Raw genomic sequence first — 14,327 nt, 5'->3', positions numbered from 1 at the left:
TAAAAAAAAAAAAAATACAATGAGGGGCTTCCCTGGTGGCTCAGCAGTGAAGAGTACATCTGCTAATGCAGAAGACACAGTTTCCACCCCTGATCTAGGAAGATACCGCGTGCCGAGGAGCAACTCAGCCCATGTGCTACAACCACTGAGCCTGTGCTCCAGAGCCCGGGAGCCATGACTACTGAACCCAAGTGCCACAACTACTGAAGTCCGAGTGCTCTGGAGCACATGCTCTGCAACAAGAGAAGCCACCTCAATGAGGAGCCCACACACCATACCTAGAGAGTAGCCCCCACACCTAGAGAGTAGCCCCCACTCTCCACAACTACAGAAAATCTGATCACAGCAACCAAGACCCAGCACAGCCAAAAATAATTAAAAAAAAATTTTTAAGGCAATTTTCTTTTTTAAATCTACAATGCAGGGGACTTCCCTTATGATCCAGTGGTTAAAACTCCATGCTCCCAATGCAAGGGACCTGATATCCATCCTTGGTCAGGGAATTAGAGTCTGCATGCCCTAAGAGCCCATTATGCCAAGACTAAAGATCCTGCATGCCACAGTGAAGACCGGGCACAGCCAAATTAAAACAAAAGCTACAATGAGGTATCACACTGGTCAGAATCAGATCAGATCAGTCACTCAGTCGTGTCCGACTCTTTGCGACCCCATGAATCGCAGCACGCCAGGCCTCCCTGTCCATTACCAACTCCCGGAGTTCACTCAGACTCACGTCCATTGAGTCAGTGATGCCATCCAGCCATCTCATCCTCTGTCATCCCCTTCTCCTCCTGCCCCCAATCCCTCCCAGCATCTGAGTCTTTTCCAATGAGTCAACTCTTCGCATGAGGTGGCCAAAGTACTGGAGTTTCAGCTTTAGCATCATTCCTTCCAAAGAAATCCCAGGGCTGATCTCCTTCAGAATGGACTGGTTTGATCTCCTTACAGTCCAAGGGACTCTCAAGAGTCTTCTCCAACACCACAGTTCAAAAGCATCAATTCTTTGGCGCTCAGCCTTCTTCACAGTCCAACTCTCACATCCATACATGACAACAGGAAAAACCATAGCCTTGACTAGACGAAACTTTGTTGGCAAAGTAATGTCTCTGCTTTTGAAAATGCTATCTAGGTTGGTCATAACTTTTCTTCCAAGGAGTAAGCGTCTTTTAATTTCATGGCTGCAGTCACCATCTGTAGTGATTTTGGAGCCCAGAAAAATAAAGTCTGACACTGTTTCCACTGTTTCCCCATCTATTTCCCATGAAGTGGTGGGACCGGATGCCATGATCTTCATTTTCTGAATGTTGAGCTTTAAGCCAACTTTTTCACTCTCCACTTTCACTTTCATCAAGAGGCTTTTGAGTTCCTCTTCACTTTCTGCCATAAGGGTGGTGTCATCTGCATATCTGAGGTTATTGAGATTTCTCCCGGCAATCTTGATTCCAGTTTGTGTTTCTTCCAGTCCAGCGTTTCTCATGATGTACTCTGCATAGAAGTTAAATAAACAGGGTGACAATATACAGCCTTGATGAACTCCTTTTCCTATTTGGAACCAGTCTGTTGTTCCATGTCCAGTTCTAACTGTTGCTTCCTGACCTGCATACAAATTTCTCAAGAGGCAGATCAGGTGTTCTGGTATTCCCATCTCTTTCAGAATTTTCCACAGTTTATTGTGATCCACACAGTCAAAGGCTCTGGCATAGTCAATAAAGCAGAAATAGATGTTTTTCTGGAACTCTCTTGCTTTTTCCATGATCCAGCGGATGTTGGCAATTTGATCTCTATATAGAAGCTCTATACAGTCAGCAAAAACAAGACCAAGAGCTGACTGTGGCTCAGACCATGAACTCCTTATTGCCAAATTCAGACTTAAATTGAAGAAAGTAGGGAAAACCACTAGACCATTCAGGTATGACCTAAATCAAATCCCTTATGATTATACAGTGGAAGTGAGAAATAGATTTAAGGGCCTAGATCTGATTGATAAAGTGCCTGATGAGCTGTGGAATGAGGTTCGTGACATTGTACAGGAGACAGGGATCAAGACCATCCCCATGGAAAAGAAATGCAAAAAAGCAAAATGGCTGTCTGGGGAGGCCTTACAAATAGCTGTGAAAAGAAGAGAAGCGAAAAGCAAAGGAGAAAAGGAAAGATATAAACATCTGAATGCAGAGTTCCAAAGAATAGCACGAAGAGATAAGAAAGCCTTCTTCAGCGATCAATGCAAAGAAATAGAGGAAAACAACAGAATGGGAAAGACTAGGGATCTCTTCAAGAAAATCAGAGATACCAAAGGAACATTTCATGCAAAGATGAGCTCGATAAAGGACAGAAATGGTATGGACCTAACAGAAGCAGAAGATATTAAGAAGAGATGGCAAGAATACTCAGAAGAACTGTACAAAAAAGTTCTTCACGACCCAGATAATCACGATGGTGTGATCACTGACCTAGAGCCGGACATCCTGGAATGTGAAGTCAAGTGGGCCTTGGAAAGCATCACTACGAACAAAGTTAGTGGAGGTGATGGAATTCCAGTTGAGCTATTCCAAATCCTGAAAGATGATGCTGTGAAAGTGCTGCACTCAATATGCCAGCAAATTTGGAAAACTCAGCAGTGGCCACAGGACTGGAAAAGGTCAGTTTTCATTCCAATCCCAAAGAAAGGCAATGCCAAAGAATGCTCAAACTACCACACAATTGCACTCCTCTCACAAGCTAGTAAAGTAATGCTCAAAATTCTCCAAGCCAGGCTTCAGCAATATGTGAACCGTGAACTTCCTGATGTTCAAGCTGGTTTTAGAAAAGGCAGAGGAACCAAAGTTCAAATTGCCAACATCCGCTGGTCAGAACAGTCATCATCAAAAAATCTACAGCCAGGACTTCCCTGGTGGGCCAGTGGCTAAGACTCGGCAGGCATACTCCCATTGCAGGGGGCCCAAGTTTGATCCCTGGTTGGGGATCTAGATCCCACATGCCACAGCTAAGACCAAGTACAGCCGAATAAATAAAATTTTTAAAAATCTACAGCCATCAGACTAAGGAAGGCCTGGAAACGTAGGGGCCACATGAGCTACAGCCTCAGCTGCATCAGCAAACACTGGGAGCACCCGGGAGGCTGGGACAATGCTGGTGGCATTCATCACCACAGGCTCAACTTCAACAAATATCACCCAGGATACTTTGGGCAAGCTGGTATGAGGCATTACCGATTAAAGAGGAACTAGAGCAGAACTTCCCTGGAGTTGAGGGTGATCCAGTGGTTGGGACTCTGAGCATCCAGTGCAGGGAGTATGGGTTGGATCCCTGGTTGGGGAACTGAGACCCCACATACTGTGCAGCCAAAAAAAAAAAAGAAGAAACAGAGCTTCTGCCCAGATGTCAACCTTGATAAATTGTCAACTTTAGTCAGTGAACAGACATGGGTATAAACGCTGCCAAGAACAAGAGGAGGTGCTCCTATCGTCAATGCAGTGCATTCAGGCTACTAAATACAAACTTCTGAGCAAGGAAAAGATCCCAAAGCAGCCTGTCATGGTGAAGGTCAAATTCTTCAGCAGCAGAGCTGGGAAGGTTAAGGATGTGAGTAGGGCATGTGCCCTAGTAGCTTGAAGCCACGTGGTAGGAGATGCATTAAATGTTAACAACTGCTTTAAAAAAAAAAGAAGAAGGTCTACAAATAATAAACTCTGGAGAGAGTATAGAGAAAAGGGAAACCCTCCTACACTGTCATTGAAAATGTAAATTGGTGCAGCCACTAAAGAGAACAGAATAAAAGTTTCTTAAAAAATTAAAAATAGAGCTGCCATATGACCCAGCTATCCCACTCCTGGGCATGTATCTGGAGAAAATCATAATTCAGAAAGATACATGCATCACTGCAGCACTATTTACAATAGCCAGGACATGGAAGCAACCTAATGTCTATCAACAGAGGGATGGATTAAGAAGATGTACATATATACACTGGAGTATTACTCAGTAGTAAGAAAAGAGCAAAATAATGCCATTTGCAGCAATATGGATGGACCTAAAGATTATCATACGGAGAAGGCGATGGCACCCACTCCAGTGCTCTTGCCTGGAAAATCCCATGGACGGAGGAGCCTGGTGGGCTGCAGTCCATGAGGTCGCTAAGAGTCGGACACGACTGAGTGACTTCACTTTCACTTTTCACTTTCATGCATTGGAGAAGGAAATGGCAATCCACTCCAGTGTTCTTTCCTGGAGAATCCCAGGGATGGGGGAGCCTGGTGGGCTGCCGTCTATAGGTTCACACAGAGTCGGACACGACTGAAGCGACTTATCAGCAGCAGAAGCAAAGATTATCATAGTAAGTGAAGTAAGTCCAAAGAGAAAGACAAATACCATATGATATCACTTATATATGGAGTCTTTAAAAAAAAAAGAGAGAGAGAGAGAGCAAATGAACTTATTTGCAAAACATAAGTAGAGTCATGGATGTAGGAAACAAACTTAAAGTTATCAAAGTAGTGGGGAACTGGAATTACTTTTACTGGCGCGATACACAGCAAGATTTCCAAAGACCCTGAAGCGCTTTGTCCATATATATTCCTCTTTGCTTTGCTGTGATGACTCCAACTATGAACTGGAGGAGAGTGTATGGACAGAAAACTTAGAGACCCGCTGAAAGGTATGACACAGTAGGATGAGCAGGCAAGGGTGAGCCCACTGTCTCATGCTCAGCAGTCAGGGTCCACACTGTAATTGTGTGATGACACTGAACCTCTTATAGAGTAGCTTCCCAAGGTCTGAAACAGTGGCCACAAGACAGACGAGCACATCCTTTGCCTGGGCTGCAGCTTTTCGGAATAGCATTTTGTATAGTGCACAAGACTCCATTCTGACAGAGTAGACAGGTTTTTCATAATTGTGGAAAATCACAGTGTTAATGTTAAAAGTGAATGGGAGGAATTCTCTGCTTTCAATACATGATCTATGTAACCATGGAAGTTCAGTTCAGTCGCTCAGTCATGTCCAACTCTTTGTGACCCCATAGACTGCAGCATGCCAGACTTCCCTGTCCATCACCAACTCCCGGAGCTTGCTCAAACACATGTCCATCAAGTCGATGATGCCATCCAACTATCTCATCCTCTGTCGTCCCCTTCTCCTCCTGCCTTCAATCTTTGCAAGCATCAGGGTATTTTCCAAGGAGTCAGTTCTTTGCATCGGGTGGCCAAAGTATTGAAACTTCAGCTTCAGCATCAATTCCTCCAGTGAATATTCATGATTGATTTCCTTTAGGATTCAGTGGTATGATCTCCTTGAAGTCCAAGGGACTCTCAAGAGTCTTCTCCAACACCACAGTTCAAAAGCATCAATTCTTCGGTGCTCAGCTTTCTTTATCTTTATGGTCCAACTCTCACATCCATGCATGACTACTGGAAAAGCCATAGCTTTGACTAGATGGACCTTTGTTGGCAAAATAATATCTCTGCTTTTTAATACGCTGTCTAGATTGGTCATAGTTTTTCTTCCAAGGAGCAAGCATCTTTTAATTTCTTGGCTGTAGTCACCAACTGCAGTGACTTTGGCACCCAAGAAAATAAAGTCTGCCACTGTTTCCATTGTTTACCCTTCTATTTGCCATGATCTTAGCTTTTTGAATGTTTAGTTTTAAGCCAACTTTTTCACTCTCCTCTTTCACTTTTAAGAAGCTCTTTAGTTCTTCACTTTCTGCCATAAGGGTGGTGTCATCTGCATATCTGAGATTACTGATATTTCTCCCAGCAATCTTGAGTCCAGCTTGTGCTTCATCCAGCCCAGCATTTCACTTGATATACTCTGCATATAAGTTAAATAAGCAGAGTGACAATATACCTCCTTGACGTACTCCTTTCCCAATTTGGAACCAGTCTGTTGTTTCATGGCTGGTTCTAACTGTTGCTTCTTGACTTGCACATACAGATTTCTCAGGAGGCAGGTAAGGTGGTCTGGCATTCCCATCTCTTTCAGAATTTTCCACAGTTTGTTGTGATCCACACAGTCAAAGGCTTTAGCATAGTCAATAAAGCAAAAATAGATGGTTTTCTGGAACCCTCTTGCCTTCTCTATGATCCAATGAATGTTGGCAATTTGATCTCTGGTTCCTCTGCCTTTTCTAAATCCAGCTTGAACATCTGGAAGTTCTGGGTTCACATAGTGCGAGACCTGGCTTGGAGAATTTTGAGCATTACTTTGGTAGCATGTGAGATGAGTGGAATTATGTGGTAGTTTGAGCATTCTTTGGCATCACCTTTCTTTGGGATTGGAATGAAAACTGACCTTTTCCAGTGCCATGGCCACTGCTAACTGTTCCAAATTTGCTGAGATGTTGAGTGCAGCACTTTCACAGCATCATCTTTCAAGATTTGAAATAGCTCAACTGGAATTTCATCACTTCCGCTAGCTTTGTTTATAGTAATGCTTCCTAAGCTCCACTTGACTTCACATTCCAGGATGTCTGGCTCTAGGTGAGTGATCACACCATCGTGGTTATCTGCGTCATGAAGATCTTTTTTTGTATAGTTCTGTGTATTCTTGCCACCTCTTCTTACTATCTTCTGCTTCTGTTTCTGTCCTTTATTGTGCCCATCTTTGCATGAAATATTCCCTTCGTATCTCTAATTTTCTTGAAGACATCTCTAGTCTTTCCCATTCTATTGTTTTCCTATATTTCTTTGTATTGATCACTGAGGAAGGCTTTCTTATCTCTCCTTACTATTCTTTGGAACTCTGCATTCAGATGGATATATCTTTCCTTTTCTCCTTTGTCTTTAGCCTCTCTTCTTTTCTCAGCTATTTGTAAGGCCTCCTCAGACAACCATTTTACCTTTTTGCATTTCTTTTTCTTGGGGATGGTCTTGATCACCACCTCTTGTACAATGTCATGAACCTCCGTCCACAGTTCTTCAGGCACTCTATCAGATCGAATTCCTTTAATCTATTTGTCACTTCCACTGTATAATCATAAGGGATTTGATTTAGGTCATACCTGAATGGTTTAGAGGTTTTCCTTACTTCAATTTACGCCTGAATTTTGCACTGAGTTCATGGTCTGAGCCATAGTCAGCTTCCTGTCTTGTTTTTGCTGACTGTATAGAGCTTCTCCATCTTTGACTGCAAAGAATATAATCAATCTGATTTCAGTATTGACCATCTGGTGATGTCCTTGTGTAGAGTCATCTCTTGTGTTGTTGGAAGAGGATGTTTGCTATGACCAGTGTGTTTTCTTGACATAATTCTGTTAGCCTTTGCCCTGCTTCATTCTGTACTCCAAGGCCAAACTTGCCTGTTACTCCAAGTATCTCTCAACTTTCTACTTTTGCATTCCACAACATGTGAAAGTGAAAATCGCTCAGTCATGTCCAACTTTTTGTGACCTCATGGACTATACAGTCCATGGACTTCTCTAGGCCAGGATACTGGAGTGGGTAGCCTTTTCCTTCTCCAGGGGATCTTCCCAACCCATGGTTCATATCCAGGTCTCCTGCATTGCAGGCAGATTCTTCACTCGCTAAGCCACAAGGGAAACCCAAGTATACTGGAGTGGGTAGCCTATCCCTTCCCAGCAGGTCTTCCCGACTCAGGAATAGAATCATGGTCTCCTGCATTGCAGGTGGATTCTTTACCAACTGAACTATCAGAGAAGCCCATTCCAGAATATACATTGCAGTTACTGGGGAGAGATTTGCAATGCACCATGGGGAAATGGCAACCTACTCCAGTATTCCTGCCTGGGAAACCCCATGGACAGAGGAGCCTGGAGGGCTACAGTTCATGGGATTTCAAAGAATCAGACACAACTGAGAGACTAAGCACTAGCTTGATGGGGAAACTATCAATCCCGCCTTCAAGAATCTCCATGGAAACCACAATTGTATCTTCTCTTGCTGGATGGAACAGACAAGTCTGAATTGGATGGAGAAATAATTGCATTACCACCTGTATGGTTAGAGAATTCCAGGGCACATATTCAAATTATGTGCTTTGTAATGGTCTTTCTAAACAAAAAACATGAAGCAATGAACATGAAAAGGCTAAAAATGGGAACATAAACACATACCTTTAATAAATTCCAAAGCAAAAATTTGGAGAGCTACATGGTGGAGAAGAGCTCTGGCAGATGCCACATTAACTAAGAAATCAGTGTAGGAACCCTCCTACACTGTTGGTGGGATGTAAGTTGGTGCAGCCATTATGGAGAACAGTATGGAGATTACTCAGAAAACTAAAAATAGAGCTACTATATGATCCAGCAATCCCACTCCTGGACATATATCTAGACAAAACTCTAATTCAAAAAGATACATGCACCCCTATATTCATAGCAGCAGTATTCACAATAACCAAGACATGGAAAAAAAAACTAAATGTCCATTGACAGATGAATGGATACAGAAGATGTGGTACGTACATACAATGGAATACTACTCAGCCATAAAAAGAACAAAATAATGCATTTGCAGCAACGTGGATGCAACTAAAGATTATCAGTAAGTCAGTGAAGTAAGTCAATATCATATTGACTTACTACTACTCTTGCCGGATGGGACGGACAAGTATGAATTGGATAGAGAAATAATTGCATTACCACCTGTATGGTTATAGAATTCCGGGGCACATATTCAAATTATGTGCTTTGTAATGGTCTTTGCTAAACAAAAAACATGAAGCAATGAACATGAAAAGGCATGTAAGTCAATATCATCTTCAAGAGTAGATATTGAAGTAAGACAAATATCATATGATATCACTTATATGTGGAATCTGAAAACAACCTATCCACAAAATAGAAACAGAAATAGACTCACGGACATAGAGAACAGACTTATGATTGCCAGGGGGGAAGGGGCTGGAGGAGAGACAGAGGAGGAGACTGGGGTCAGCAAATGTAAGCTATTATATATAGATTAGATAAACAACAAGGTCCTACTGTGTAGCACGGGCAGCTACATTCAATATCCTGGGATAAATGGAAAAGAATATAAAAAAATGCATATGGATGTATAACTGAATCACTTTGCTGTACAGCAGAAATTAACACAACATTATAAAAAAGAACTATACTTCAATTTTTTTTTAAAATTTCAGTCCACGTTACATGATTAAACCATTTTGAGTTGGGTAAATGACTCCATACAAACTGGAAGGTAAAGATAGAACTATAGAAATGATGAAGCAATCAAACTCACGGTATTTATGATTTTGTGTTAAATTTAGGAACATTCAGAATGTGTTTGTGTTACATATTTTTTTTAAAGATTTATTTATTCATTCATTTATTTTTAGGCTGCACCACATGCGGCATGTGGGATCTTAGTTCCCCAACCTGGGATCAAAACGTGCCCCTCCCACACTGGAAGCACAGAGTCCCATCCACTGAACCACCAGGGAAGTCCCTGTATTACATATTTTTAATGTTCCTAATGTTTAAAAGAATTTAAGTAAAGAAATCTGATAGATTAGCCCTGTAATTTCAATTTAAATATGTAACATTTTTATTTATTTTTTAATTTAAATTTATTTAATTGGAGGCTAATTACTTTATAATATTGTATTGGTTTTGCCATACATCAACATGAATCTACCACGGATGTACACGTGCTCCCCATCCTGAACCCCCGTCCCTCCTCCCTCCCCGTACCATCCCTCTGGGTCATCCCAGTGCACCAGCCCCAAGCATCCTGTATCCTGCATTGAACCTGGACTGGCGATTCGTTTCTTATATGATATTATACATGTTTCAATGCCATTCTCCCAAATAATCCCATCCTCTCCTTCTCCCACAGAGTCCTAAAGACTGTTCTATACATCTGTGTCTCTTTTGCTGTCTCGCATATTTTTAGATGATGTTTTGATTTCAACTTTGGGGGAGGTGTGCCGCACAACTTGTAGGCTCTTAATTTCCCCAGCAGGGACTGAACCTGCACCCCTGGCGATGGAAGTGCAGAGTCCTAACCGCTGGACTGCCAGGGGATTCTCAGAGTTCAACAGACTGGATTACATTTGTAAACACTACCATAAAATTGAAAAGAACTTGAATCTGGACATTTGTACATTTGGTTTGTTTACATAAGTTATTTTAATGCATCAGAAGATAAGTATCTGTTAGAGTTTTCAGTCCCATCGGACATTGGAAGTGTTCGGAAATTCAATTAAACAGGTTTGCAATTAGTGTCCATTATGCAAATTTAACTTAAAAATTATAATTGAATATGAAACAGCAAGTGAAAATGATTATTCTTATTTTTATACTCAAATTATATTACCTGTATAACTAAAATAGCAAAGTGTATAAGTTGAAGACTTCAAAAGGAAAAAGAGAATTTTTTGTTTTAATTGAATAAATTCAAACCCAAGGATATTGATTTTGTGCACAAAAGCGTCCTTCAGACATCAAACTCAGATTAGTAGGAACAAGCCAATTTGCTCTATTTCATAAAGAATGGGAAAAAGGCAGTTGTTAAGGGGGGAAGGATGACCAGAGTGGATTGTGGAGGGACAAGAGGGTGAAGGGAGAGGAAGAGGAAAGAGAGTTGCCAAAAGAGCTGGAGAGAGAGGTGTAAAAATGACTTTTAATAAGTCTTAATTGCTCTCATCACTCCTGCAAACACAAAGTAACATTACTTTTTTCTTTTTAAATCAACTTTATTGAGGTATAATTTACATACATAAAATGCACTCACTATAAGTATACATGGAGAAGGCAATGGCACCCCACTCCAGTACTCTTGCCTGGAAAATCCCATGGACAGAGGAGCCTGGTGGGCTGCAGTCCATGGGGTCGCTAAAAGTCAGGCACACCTGACTTCACTTTCACTTTCACTTTCATGCACTGGAGAAGGAAATGGCAACCCACTCCAGTATTCTTGCCTGGAGAATCCCAGGGACAGAGGAGCCTAGTGGGCTGCTGTATGGGGTCGCATAGAGTCAGACACGACTGAAGCGACTTAGCAGCAGCAGCATAAGTATACGTATCGATGACTTTTGACAAATGTGTACTCCTGCATATCCACCATCACTACCAAGATATAAAACTTTTCCATCACTCCCCAAAATTCTTTAGTGTCTCTTCAACCCTGACCCCCAACATGGATCTGATTCTACCATTATAGGTTAATTTTACCTATTCTAGAACTTCATATATATATATGTGTGTGTGTGTGTGTGTGTGCGTATGTGTGTATATATATATATGCTTTTAACTTTATATACATATATTAATATATATGTATGTATGCTTTTGTGTCCGACCTTTCATTTAACATCATGTTTTTGAATTTAACCATATTTAGGTATCAAGTAGTCATTCTTTTTTTAAATTGCTGAATATTATTCCATTGTAGGACTTCTCTGGTGACTCAAATGGTAAGGAATCTGCCTGCAATGCAGGAGACCCAGGTTCTATCCCTGGATCTGGACAATCCCCTGGAGAAGGGAATGGCAACCCACTCCAGTATTCTTGCCTGGGGAATTCCATGGACAGAGGAGCCTGGTGGGCTATACAGTCCATGGGGTCGCAAAAAGTCGGCAACAACTGAGCGCCTAACACACACGCGCACACACACACGCATTCCATTGTATGGATCTGTCTGTCCATTCACCTGTTGACAGACATTTGGGTTGTACCAGTTTGCACCCATTGTAAATAAAACTGTTATGAACGTGAGAATACAAATCTTGTTTATAAGCATATTTTTTCATGTCTCTTGGGTAGCTACCTAGAAGTGGGCATTTGTTTAATAAATCTTTGCCTTTCTAAGAACCTGCCGAACTTTTCAAAGCAGTTGTATCATTTTACCCTCCCCCTTATATTTTTCCTCGGTAATTTCTGGAATCAGATTTGTTTGAGTAAGACAGTATCTTCAATGGCCTCAAGGTGGCCCCAGTACATCCCGGTGAATGCAAAAGATGTTTTAACTGGAGGAAAAGAAGCCAAATCCATAAGTGACTTTGTCTTCTGCATTTAGTCTTTCTGTAATTTTCCAGGGCCTGGTGGGCAGCACTCCTTTGAACCCAGGAGTATCTCTTTCAGGGAGGGAGTTACTTTGGTCTGCCCACCAACTGAGCTGGAGTCAACCTGATCCCACTTCTGCCCCCGGGGTGATGGAGAGAAGGTCACAGGTCCACCAGCAGCGATTCTAGCAGCTTACGGATCTTGGCAGTTATAAATACCAGCTATTCAGAGCTCCGGGGCGGGAAAGGGGACTTGGAAAGACGCTTCTTGATAACAAACCTGTCCCCTTCCCCACCTCAGTCCCAAAGTAGTTTCTCCCTTCCGTCTTTCACTCTAGGCTTTCGAGGAAAGGAAGAGGAACTCCCAAGCCTCTTTGTCTCTCAGATGAGGCTGCCTGCAGGGCCCAACCACACTCAGGCCCAGTTATCGTCCTTACTGAACAAAGCTGCCCCACGTACAACCTAGAAAAGCGCGGCATGGGCAAAGAGACCAGCTGGGGCCTCCGGTTGGTAAGAGTGATTCTTCTGCCCAAGGACGCGAACAAGGGCCTGGCACAGGCACGTGAATGAAGGTGCACTGGTTTGGTAGGACCTGAGGTGACAAGGTGACAAGGTAGACTGAGGCGGCCTCCTCCTTCCTCAGGAAGCAGCTGGTGGGGGCAGACCTGGGGCAAACCTTATCTGCCCGACTCTCCATCTCAGGGCGGAAGGTGAATACCAGAAGTGGACTTCTGACAGTGAGGGCTACATTCTCGCTTCTTCCACGTAACGCCACTCAGAATAAAGATTCCATTTCCCAGGCTTCCTTGTGGAGGGAAGGCCAATGATATGCGAGCAGGTGGGTCACGTGGCAGCCTCTCGGGACTTTTTAGATGTTCTTGCGCCTGTTTCAGCCACTTCATCGCTTTCTCTCTCCGCTGCCTGGAATATGATTGATACATTCTGTGAATCCTGCAGGAGGGGGCTACACCCCAGGAGGGGTTTGGAAGGAGCCGACTGCTCCCTACTTAGGACTTTTGGGCGCAGAGCTGCTCTGCCAGTGCTGAATAGCCCCCACCGTCCTTTTATGTGAGAAACAAGGTTCCCTCTGGTTTGAGCCACTGTTCAGTATCTTTGCTCTTAGAGCCAAATCTCATCTTAAATAATTATAGAGCTAAGGGAAGAAGTAAGGCTGGACAGGGAAGCAGGTCCCAGCTGGTGATAAATCACAGAGCCTGAGGGGTCTATGGTGAACCAAAGGCTGAGGACAGAGGGGAGGAGGCAGAGAGCTGGGGCGACCAGTGACCAGAAGATCATCTGGTCTGGAAGCTTTTCAGACCAGCCTGGGGACCGGCTCAGAAACGGCACAGCTCTGCGGGGAAGGGGCTGCAGCGGATTTGAAGGGAGTAATCAAGGAGAAGCGGCCATGCCCCCTGCCTCTCATCCACTCTTCCTTCCTGCTCTGTTTGAGCTGGGGCAGATTTTCTCCATTAACCGATTTTGGAGTTTTCTTTTCTACCCAAGACTGGACATTCTGATTGCCGATCTCAGACTGGATATTCACTTAAGTGATCACAAGCCCTGGAGGAGATCAGAGGGAACAACGGAGCCGTGGGACCCAGCAGCGTCATCCTCTTGAGGCAGAGAAGATCTGCACCCTCTAAAACGCTTCCACCCCAATTCACTCATTCAGCCACCGCACAGATCTACTAAAGTGCCAGGAACTGTCTAGGCATTGAGGGCAGGACAGTATATAAAGCACCAAAAATTTCTGCCCTCCTGGAGCTTCCGTGCTAATAAAGGAGACAGATGCCACACAGAATAAATAAGAAAAATATAAAGTATGTTATGAAGTGGTCAGTGCAAAGGAAATAAAGCTCAGAAAGGAGATAGGAAGTCAGGGGTTAAATTCCAGTTAGGGCAGCTAGGAAAGGCCTTACTAAAAGGCAGCATTTATGTAAAGATTTTTTTAATGTTAGAGGGACACAGTGGAGAGAAAATATAGTTGTGGGTTGCTGATGTCATGGGTATTAATTTACCAACATGAGTGTGCCTGCCTATGTGTGTTCGTGTGTGATGGACATCATGTGTGATGGACATGGGAAGTTGTTCCACAGTCCAGCGGACCAGGGTGAGGTGTCTGGGATGGAGACCAAGTGTGAACCAGTCTGAGCCCAGCCCCAGACCGCAAGTTGGGCCAAGAATGGGGCCAAGTGCTGCCAGCTCTGGGCAGCATCAGTGACACCTCCTGCCAGGCTGGCACTATCTGAGAAGGAGGATGGGCCCCAGAGATTGCTGAGTCTCCTGTGTCTGGCCCTGCAGTATCAGGGCTGGGCACAGTGCAGGGGAACCACAGCTCCACAGCTCCCCGGCTCCCCCCTTGCCCA

The 14,327-nt window shown here is 43.4% G+C and overlaps 1 pseudogene; it reads left to right on the top strand.

Moving 5' to 3' along the window:
* Window positions 1–228: 228 nt before the first annotated feature.
* On the top strand, window positions 229–3,780 carry LOC100296895 (large ribosomal subunit protein uL15-like; annotated as a pseudogene).
* Window positions 3,781–14,327: the final 10,547 nt, after the last annotated feature.

The sequence above is a fragment of the Bos taurus genome, chromosome 19, assembly GCF_002263795.3.
Source record: "Bos taurus isolate L1 Dominette 01449 registration number 42190680 breed Hereford chromosome 19, ARS-UCD2.0, whole genome shotgun sequence".
Lineage (NCBI taxonomy): Eukaryota > Metazoa > Chordata > Mammalia > Artiodactyla > Bovidae > Bos > Bos taurus.
The sequence above is the reverse complement of the archived record's forward strand: the minus strand, read 5'-3'. Positions and strand labels throughout refer to the sequence as shown.